We start from the raw sequence: 9,094 nt of genomic DNA on the forward strand, positions 1-9,094 counted from the left end.
AAAGCCTTAAGAATGACTAGTCTTCCCTTACCTTTGGATGTCTTCTCTGCGCTGCCATTCCTTAGATATCCCAGTATTAGTCCATATGCTAATTAGTTTTCTTGCAGCACTGGGGGCATCCCCAGTGCTGTGAGAAAACTGTACAGTGCTGTCTTCTTCTTGTTCGCCTCCTCCGCCTTTTCTTCCTTGTCCCATCAGGTGTTCAAAAAGTGCTGACTTTGCATGTTCGTCGCCATTTTCATGTGGCCGAGTGGGAGAGGCCACAGGAAAATAGCTAAATGACACATGCAGTGGGCGCAGTCGACCATTTTCCTGTGGCCGAACAGGAAAGAAGAAGCGGAGGTGGTGAATAAGAAGGTGGTGACGGAACCTATCTATAAAACATAGTGTAGAATACTCTTAGGGCTCCTAGGATCCTATCTATAAAACATAGTGTATGACACTGTCAGGGCTCCTAGGAACCTATCTATAAAACATAGTGTAGAATACTCTTAGGGCTCCTAGGAACCTATCTATAAAACATAGTGTAGAACACTGTCAGGACTCCTAGGAACCTATCTATAAAACATAGTGTGGAATACTGTCAGGGCTCCTAGGAACCTCTCTATAATACATAGTGTAGAACACTGTCAGGGATCCTAGGAACCTATCTATAAAACATAGTGTAGAATACTGTCAGGGCTCCTAGGAACTTATGAAACATAGTATAGAATACTGTCAGGGGTCCTAAGAACCTATCGATAAAACATAGTGTAGAATACTCTTAGGGCTCCTAGGAACCTATCTATAAAACATAGTGTAGAACACTGACAGGACTCCTAGGAACCTATCTATAAAACATAGTGTAGAACACTGTCAGGACTCATAGGAACCTATCTATAAAACATAGTGTAGAACACTGTCAGGGCTCCTAGGAACCGATCTATAAAACATAGTGTATGACACTGTCAGGGCTCCTAGGAACCTATCTATAAAACATAGTGTATGACACTGTCAGGACTCCTAGGAACCTATCTATAAAACATAGTGTAGAATACTCTTAGGGCTCCTAGGAACCTATCTATAAAACATAATGTAGAACACTGTCAGGGCTCCTAGGAACCTATCTATAAAACATAGTGTAGAACACTGTCAGGACTCCTAGGAACCTATCTATAAAACATAGTGTAGAACACTGTCAGGACTCCTAGGAACCTAGCTATAAAACATAGTGTAGAACACTGTCAGGGCTCCTAAGAACCTATCTATAAAACATAGTGTAGAACACTGTCAGGGCTCCTAGGAACCGATCTATAAAACATAGTGTATGACACTGTCAGGGCTCCTAGGAACCTATCTATAAAACATAGTGTAGAACACTGTCAGGGCTCCTAGGAACTTATGAAACATAGTGTAGAATACTGTCAGGGGTCCTAAGAACCTATCGATAAAACATAGTGTAGAATACTCTTAGGGCTCCTAGGAACCTATCTATAAAACATAGTGTAGAACACTGACAGGACTCCTAGGAACCTATCTATAAAACATAGTGTAGAACACTGTCAGGACTCATAGGAACCTATCTATAAAACATAGTGTAGAACACTGTCAGGGCTCCTAGGAACCGATCTATAAAACATAGTGTATGACACTGTCAGGGCTCCTAGGAACCTATCTATAAAACATAGTGTATGACACTGTCAGGACTCCTAGGAACCTATCTATAAAACATAGTGTAGAATACTCTTAGGGCTCCTAGGAACCTATCTATAAAACATAATGTAGAACACTGTCAGGGCTCCTAGGAACCTATCTATAAAACATAGTGTAGAACACTGTCAGGACTCCTAGGAACCTATCTATAAAACATAGTGTAGAACACTGTCAGGACTCCTAGGAACCTAGCTATAAAACATAGTGTAGAACACTGTCAGGGCTCCTAGGAACCGATCTATAAAACATAGTGTATGACACTGTCAGGGCTCCTAGGAACCTATCTATAAAACATAGTGTAGAATACTCTTAGGGCTCCTAGGAACGTATCTATAAAACATAGTGTAGAACACTGTCAGGACTCCTAGGAACCTATCTATAAAACATAGTGTAGAATACTCTTAGGGCTCCTAGGAACCTATCTATAAAACATAGTGTAGAATACTGTCAGGGCTCCTAGGAACTTATGAAACATAGTGTAGAATACTGTCAGGGGTCCTAAGAACCTATCGATAAAACATAGTGTAGAATACTCTTAGGGCTCCTAGGAACCTATCTATAAAACATAGTGTAGAACACTGACAGGACTCCTAGGAACCTATCTATAAAACATAGTGTAGAACACTGTCAGGACTCCTAGGAACCTATCTATAAAACATAGTGTAGAATACTGTCAGGGCTCCTAGGAACCTATCTATAAAACATAGTGTAGAACACTGTCAGGGATCCTAGGAACCTATCTATAAAACATAGTGTAGAATACTCTTAGGGCTCCTAGGAACCTATCTATAAAACAGTGTAGAATACTGTCAGGGCTCCTAGGAACTTATGAAACATAGTGTAGAATACTGTCAGGGCTCCTAGGAACCTATCTATAAAACATAGTGTAGAACACTCTTAGAGCTCCTAGGAACCTATCTATAAAACATAGTGTATAACACTGTCAGGGCTCCTAGTAACCTATCTATAAAACATAGTGTATAACACTGTCAGGGCTCCTAGGAACCTATCTATAAAACATAGTGTAGAACACTGTCAGGGCTCCTAGGAACCTATCTATAAAACATAGTGTATAACACTGTCAGGGCTCCTAGGAACCTATCTATAAAACATAGTGTAGAACACTCTTAGGGCTCCTAGGAACCTATCTATAAAACACAATGTAGAATATTTTCACTGTTACTCGAGACTCCTTGTATCATCATTATTTACATGCAGTGAATTTGTGAAGAAACTACATTTCCCATTATGCATTTGCCTGCTCTCCTTCTCTGCGTTTTCTGCTCATGGGAGTGGTGGGGGTAATTTGCAAAACCAGGCAGATGCAATATAAATGCAAATGGTAGCTGTAAGATAGTAGATGTGTTAGACACGATTAATCCAGTAGTGGCAGAGATGAATTAACCAGATGCAGTGGTGCTGAACCGGTTAGCAGTGGCAGAGTACAGGCTATGGTCTGAAGGTTGGTTAGCTACATTAGACCTAAATATAGCAGAAGTAGCAGAACTGAATCCATCACATATAGTATCATATATAGTAAAGATACGCTGGTGAATTTCATTAGACATAAATGCTTAGTAAAGGCAGTGCTGAATGAATCAGATTTAGTAGAGCTCTGAATAGCTCAGAGAGTTCAGTAGACCTGAGACTATGTTCACATTTGCATAAAGTCTCTATTTAGAACCTCTAATCTAAATTTTTTGATGAAAACTCAATTTTTTGTCTTGCAAAGTCAAAGAGAGAACAATGGATATCTGATGGATCCGATCATCGTTATTACACAGATACGCTCTTATTGTTTTATCCCTTTATATGGTCCTTCAACGGAACAGAAGACAATGCAGATGCAAACAGTCCCTAAATCGGTCAGTTGCATAAGATCTAAAATATCATCCGTATCAGAGCTGAATTATTTATACGTAGTGATGGGCGAACCACACAAGATATATTGTAAATTTTGCAAGGTGCACTCACAAGTTTCTGGGTTCCCTTCATTAGCTTTGATGATAGTGTCATGACTATGATACACCCCAAAAGAGGACTGGAGACCAAGATGGAGCTCCAGAAATGGGAGTACCAGTCTTTGTGTTTTTCCAGGACTCTGCTTAATATACTCTGGTGTATAATAATGATTTGCAGGGTCAAGCCCCAAGAATTTCAGGTTCAGCCAAATCTTAAATTTTTGGAAAATTTGTATCAAGCTGGGTTATTATGAACTCATTTGTCAATCTCTAAGCATACATAGTGAGGTTGAGTTGGCCAGAAGAGGTAGTAGATAGCAGTAAGCTCGACACAAACATTGAGGGCGATGGAAAGCAGGATCTTAACTGAGATATTATATCATAGTTCACACCATGCAGTCCTGAATGCTTAAATAATAAATGCAGCTCTGCTATATGTTTGTAGAAGCCCATGTTATAGATACATTACCCATCTATGCCTGACAATGCTCACTTACCTGAGTCTCTCTATAGCAATGGCTTTTTGCTTCTCTAAGTAGGTGTAGCTGCAGTAGCTGTCCGCACGTTGTTCCTGCTCTGTACCCTGGAGGTATGCGGCTCCTCCCCTGGGCTTATTTTTCTAATATGTAACAACACTTTATATCAATCTGTCTTGTTCTGTAAACCAGTGGACATCCAGGGGACGGGCAATGAGATAGTTAAGATCTATAAGAACCTGGGTGTGCTCTTCAATAATAAACTGGACTGGGCTGATCACCTGGATGTGCTGCACAGAAAGGGTCCCACCCAACCCCGCCCCACCCCACCTCCCCATATAGCGGTCATCAACTAAGAGGAAGATGAGACTCCATGGACTGCTATACACCAAATCAACCCCCCAACCCTCCCATACCCACTACTCACACCCCCGACCCCAACTCCACCCCCCCACCCCCCCGTACTAGCTTTGGCAATGCCAAATATCTATTCGGACATGCCAATAAAGCTTGTTTGATTTGATTTGAGTCACAGCAGGCTCTACCTGCTCAGGAGGCTAAAGGCCTTTGGAGTCCAGGGGGCACGTCTTAGGGCCTTTTTCAACTCTGTGGGAGCATCAGCCATCTTCTTCTGAGTGGCCTGCTGGGGGAGTAGCATACCATCCAGGGGAAGAAATAGACTTGACAGGCTAGTTAGAAAGGCCTGCTGTGTCCTGGGGAACTCCCTGGACCCAGTAAAGGTGGTGGGTGAAAGAAGGATACTGTTCGTGGTGAGTTCCATCCTGGAGAACAACTCCCATCCCATGTATGAGACTGTGATAGCACTGGGCAGTACTGTCAGTGACCGTCTGCTTCACCCCAAGTGTGAGAAGGAGCCATCGGAGATCCTTTCTCCCAACCACGGTCAGGCTGTATAATCAACATCAGGCTAAGCGAAGATCACTCCGCACAGAGAACTAAATGATCCTGAGTCTTTCTCTCTTCTTAGTTGCTATGACTTCTAGTATCTTTTCTATCTGCTATGAGCTTGTATGTGTTCTTGTAATATATTACTGTATTATCCTTGTATTATCCTGTAACACACTGAATTTCCCCATGGTGGGACTATTAAAGGATTATCTTATCTTATGAAGGTGATTCCAAAGTCTTTATTCGTTTGCAGAAGGTAATGGTTGAGAAAATGTACACAAATTTTAAGGACAAAGTGCGTTTTATTGAAGAAACAGAAAACTACTCTCAAAAGTAGTGAAAATGTTCAGTAGATTGAAAAGTGCTCTCTGCATTTATTATTTTCCAATAATAGGCATTAAAGGGATGTGCAGAAGTAAAAATATGGCTGCTTTTTTTTTAGGAAATGACCTCATGTCCATTGGTAACATGGCAATGTTACAGTACAGTCCAATTAAAATGAATGAGACTGAGCTTTAGCATGACCATGTGACCAATTGACGTGATGTCACTTACTGAGAAACTGAGCCATGTTTTCTAGTTCTCTTTAACCCCGTTAATTAAACAATAGAACAGAGACCATTCTTACCTAGTTTTTTCTTATGTAACTGACAGCCTCTGTGCCTATACTCAAAGGTATAACATGACTCATAGTCATACCTTCAAAGAATAGAAACAGACAAATTTAACCCCACCCACTTCTAATTTGACTCCGCTCATTCCCATCCATTTCTCTTTGTATCCCCACAAAGTATAATACCCCTATCAATGGCCCTTACATTAACCCTAACATGATATTATAATGTTTCCTTTAAACTGCCCCCACAGTATAAAGTCCCTCTCCCAAAGTACCTACAATTTAATGTTCCACTTTAGTGTCAACCACAGTTTAGTGTCCCCTCTGTCTGCCCCAGTTTAATGTTCCCCTCCATCTTCCCTCAGTTTAATGTTTCCCCCACAATGTCTCTATCTTGGTACAATCCAAACTTAAAAGAAAAAAACACTGATACTCACCTCTCCTTACTTCCCTTCTGCTCTGTATGAAATTTAGGCTTTACATAGCTGTAGGCGCGATTTTAGTGACATCATTACTAGAGATGAGCGAACAGTAAAATGTTCGATATTCGTTTCGAGTAGCCCCGCAATATTCGACTACTCGAATCGAATATCAAACCCTATTATAGTCTATGGGGGGAAAAATGCTCGTTTCAGGGGTAGGCAACATTCGATCAAATAGAACTTACTAAATCCATGAGTGAGGGTAGGGCTGGATTCTCCGAGAAGTCTTCTCCGTGCAGCGTCTTCCGGCTCTGAATTCACTCTGCCAGGCATCGGGCCTGGGCAGAGCCGACTGCGCATGTCCGCACTACAAGAAAATGGCCACTTACAGTCAAGTCCGCCATTTTCTTATAGCGCGGGCTTGCGCAGTCGGCTCTGCCCAGGCCCGATGCCTTGCAGAGTGAATTCAGAGCTGGAAGACGCCGCGGGGAAGCTGCAAAGAGAAGACTTCTAAAGGTAGGAGAAGAACCAGCGTTGATTGGCCGACTGTATAGCATTCGGCCAATCAACGCTGGTTCTGCATCAAATTTTTCCATTCGAATAGTGAGTGGTACTCGATCGAGTACAAGTATTTTGAATACCGTAGTATTCGTTTGAATACCTACTCGATCGAATACTAATCGCTCATCTCTAATCATTACATCAGACCAGTGGCGTAACTAGGAATGGCGGGGCCCCGTGGCGAACTTTTGACATGGGGCCCCCCCGACACCGAAGATCTCGACCAAGTCCCTCCTACGCATTCCTGCACGCTCTATTATGTTCCATAGTGGCCCCTGCACACAGTATTATACCCAATAGTGGCCCCTGCACACAGTATTATGTCCCATAGTGGCCCCTGCACACAGTATTATGTCCCATAGTGGCCCCTGCACACAGTATAATGTCCCATAGTGGCCCCTGCACACAGTATTATGTCCCATAGTGGCCCCTGCACACAGTATTATGCCCCATAGTGGCCCCAGTACACAGTATTATGTCCCATAGTGGCCCCTGCACACAGTATTATGTCCCATAGTGGCCCCTGCACACAGTATTATACCCAATAGTGACCCCTGCACACAGTATTATGTCCCTTAGTGGCCCCTACAGGACTAAATACTGTCACGTCACCCGCTGACCGCTATACCAGGACAAATTGTGGATAAAAAAATCTGGTCATGTGCATTACAATTTAGTAACTCCATGTGCCTCATATTAATAGCAGTTAACCCCATCATCTCCCTCACATTAACCCCTGTGTGCCTCACCATAAGAGTTACTGATATGTGAGAGACATGGAGGTAATAATAAAGTATCTTCATTACTATTACCCCCATATGTCTCACATATCAGTAACTCTTATGGTGAGGCACACAGGGGTTAATGTGAGGGAGATGATGGGGTTAACTGCTATTAATATGAGGCACATGGAGTTACTAAAACACAAGTAATCACCCCATATGCCTGACATTAATAAGTAACCCCAGTACGTACCTGTGTAGCTTTAGTTTCATTTTCCTTCTTCCTTTCTTCCTCCAGTGCAGGACGGCAGGGATAAGCCCCGCCTCCTCCTCTCATTGGTGGACAGAGGACAGCAGAGAAAGGGAGGGGGGAGAGGGGGGAGGGGGAGCGTCCTGAAGCGCTGACAGGAGCCAGAGCTGCAGCTCCTGTGTCTCAGCCGTTGCTGCAGCTTCCACCAGCTTCCAGAAAGTATTCCACCAACAGGAGGCCCCGATCATTATACTCGGGGGTCCGAAAAGACCTCCGAGAATAATGATAGCAGCGGTAGCAGCTGTCACCGGGCCCCTAATGTCCCGGGCCCTGTGGCAGCTGCTACCGCTGCTATGGTGGTAGTTACGCCACTGCATCAGACCTTCAGCTGGTAGAGCACACAGGGGCAGAATGGTGAAGCAAGGGGCGGATGGCTCCTGCTTCACAACTGTATTCAACTCATCTGCATCCTCTGGGACAGTGGGACAGGACACGTAATCCAGGACTGTCCCGCTGAATCTGGGAAGGTTGAGAGGTATACTCATAGTAAGTGGGATATTAAACTATGTGTAGGGTCACTATGAAACATTATACTGTGTGGGGCCACTATGGGTCATTATATAATGTATGTGGGTGCCATAGGAATTTCTACTTTGTGTAGGGCCACTATGAAACATTATACTGTGTGGAGCCACAATGGGTCATTATACCATGTGAGTATGTGCTATGGGACATTATACTCTGTGGACAGGTCAATATGGGACATTATACTGTGTGTAGGTCTGTTATGAAACATTATACTGTGTGGAGGGGCCACTATGGAACATTATACTATGTAAGTGGGTGCTATGCCACATTATACTGTGTGTAGTGCCACTATGAGACAATATACCGTGTATGGAGCCATTATGAGACATTATACCATGTGTGCTGGTGCTATGAAACATTATACTCTGTGTGGGGCCACTATAAGAAATGATGCTGTGTGTGAGGGGCCACTATGAGATATTATAACATATGTGTGGGTGCTGTGAAACATTATACTGTGTTTGGGTCTCTGTGGGACATTATTCTGTGTGGAGGGGTTGGAGCCTGAAATGTTGTATAATTTGTATATGAGGCACAGTATAATAGCTAGAAGGAGGCTCACACATCAGACTATGGGGCATGTCTAATACAAGATTATCACTTGGATTTTGCTGGAGTCAATCTATATCTATTTGGGGCATTGACGGTTTAGTAGGCCCTTTCTATTGGATTATATTTATTACATGTACAACCCCAATTCCAATGAAGTTGAGACGTTGTGTAAAACATAAATAAAAACAGAATAGGATGATTTGCAAATCCTTGTCAACCTCTGTTCAATTGAATACACTACAAAGACAAGATATTTAACGTTCAATGGATAAACTTTATTCTAATCCCCCATCATTCTATTGTAGAACTATGGACTCTGGTCTCACTCACCATGGAAATTGAACT

This window comes from Leptodactylus fuscus, chromosome 3 (assembly GCF_031893055.1).
Source record: "Leptodactylus fuscus isolate aLepFus1 chromosome 3, aLepFus1.hap2, whole genome shotgun sequence".
NCBI classification, from domain to species: Eukaryota; Metazoa; Chordata; class Amphibia; order Anura; family Leptodactylidae; genus Leptodactylus; species Leptodactylus fuscus.